This window comes from Frankliniella occidentalis, unplaced genomic scaffold (assembly GCF_000697945.3).
Source record: "Frankliniella occidentalis isolate FOCC.00 unplaced genomic scaffold, Focc_3.1 Scaffold851, whole genome shotgun sequence".
NCBI lineage: Eukaryota > Metazoa > Arthropoda > Insecta > Thysanoptera > Thripidae > Frankliniella > Frankliniella occidentalis.
In genome coordinates this window covers 10,521-12,430 of record NW_026267959.1, presented here as the reverse complement: position 1 = coordinate 12,430, position 1,910 = coordinate 10,521, and the positions used below count along the sequence as shown (strand labels likewise).

At 37.7% G+C, this 1,910-nt stretch overlaps 1 long non-coding RNA gene across 1 annotated transcript; it reads right to left on the bottom strand.

Moving 5' to 3' along the window:
- Window positions 1-6: 6 nt before the first annotated feature.
- Window positions 7-1,339, bottom strand: LOC113212822 (uncharacterized). Its single transcript, XR_003303741.2, has 3 exons — window positions 1,198-1,339; window positions 712-833; window positions 7-618 (listed from the first exon to the last, which is right to left on the bottom strand). It is a non-coding gene; the product is annotated as an uncharacterized LOC113212822 (long non-coding RNA).
- Between the last annotated feature and the right edge of the window lie 571 nt (window positions 1,340-1,910).

Below are 1,910 nucleotides of genomic sequence, written 5' to 3'. Positions count from 1 at the left end.
TTTTTTAATGAGACTCCATTTTAAGAGACTTTGCAAACTACTGTATTTCCAGATATGTTGCACAAACTCTCTTTTTATTTTGTTGTAAAAAGTGCTTACTAACTAATGCTAGAATTTTAAAGCTCAATTGCTACAGTGTATAGGATTTGATATGCTGACAAACGCCTATTGCATTGGAATTATATTTTTAAGATGTTATTGTGCTTTGTTACTTTATCTTGTTGGCTGATATATTTCAGAACAACTTGAAGGGATTTGATGAAATGCTTCTGTATATGTGGCACAAATTCATCTTTCATTTAATATTTATTGTAAGCCCAAACCTTATAAACATTTGAAGACTAGAAGCAATTTTATTGAACCTTCCGCATGGCACTCACCACCTGCCCTCTTTCCGCTTTCTAAAGGTTTGAGATTTCTATTTGCACCTCTCTCGCACCAGATAACATCTCGGAAGAAAATAGACAAGTCAGAATGTTCAGGCACTGTACCTTAATGACATAAATTTGCATTGGACGAAGTCAATGCAATGATCTTCCAAATTATTATAAATTTATCTCTCTAAATAACTTCACAAGACATGATGCTCCATGAATACCTCAAACTCGACATAACCACCTGAAAAATATAAAAGATTCGGTCACTTCAAAGAACCATTACAATGAGCACATAATTCTACCAGAGAGAAACTTCATACTGTATTGTACATACCTCAACTTTCACCATTAATCTTGATCCATCATAAGTCCAATATGTAAAGTCAGTATGGCATGTAAAAACAACTTCGGTTTCAGGACAACATACCTGACAAACAAGTACCTTGCAATATTTACCTGAAACATAGATAGATGCAATGAAAGACAAATGTGGGAGGAATACAAAAAAGAAAAACATGGAACACCAAGTGAGATTATTGTTCATTAGTGTAGACAAAGTGAAGTTGATTTTTAAAGCTATGAAACAGTTTGATGTTAACACCAGTTTCCCTCCCCCTCAAACTCATTAAACTATAACGGCAAAAACTTAATATGCTACTTTTCCCTTTCTACTTTCAACTAGATAATAAACACTGAAGAGGACTTATTGTTTAAATGTGGACTCAGTAGAAAAGCAAAAGATACAACTTCTTGTACAGAGGCCCACTGTACGACAATAGGCCACTGTATGTCCCCTCCTGTCTTGGTAGGGTAAACAAACATGTGAAATATCTCTTGAGGAAACTTGTTTTTTAGCCTTCTCCGTCAATTTGGAAACTATAAAACGAATTTGTATTCGCCATGAAAAGGTTAGGAGTTTTGGGGGAGGGAAACAGTTGAAAGTGTGTTTGAGAGCGTCAGCTGTCGTCGTCGCTCCGCAGCTCCGCAAGGCGCAGACGGCAGACGCCAAGCAGCCGACGCCGACACCGATACGTGAGAGCGCAGGCTCACCAAGTTATTTTGTCGCAGTTCAACCAAAGATAGTTCCAGAAACATTGATCCATGGTAAGAAGAGTGCCGTCGAGAGACATACCAACAAGAAGAGTGCACTGCTGTACGTTCCGAAGTCGCTAGCCGTGACCACCTGGACAAGAAATTAAGAGCTGGAGAAACCTAACCTGGACCATAACCTCAGTAAGAACAGAATCTAGGCAAATCTTACCCAGAGAAATTGCATTGGGTTGAATCTTGTTGACTCATTTGGCGTTAAAATATTGACACATAATATAAGTCGTATTCCCTTATCCCTTATCTTTGTTTCTAGGACCGAGGATGTCATGTGTAGGTTATGATACCAAGCCTAATTCAGTGTTTTGATCAGGTGAGCAGCAGTAAACTCTGTGGTTGAGTGAGTGAAGTGATAATTTTATGTTACGTCTTTTAACTATATGTTTTGGTTTCAGATATAGTAGTGTTTGATTTACATGGTGTTAC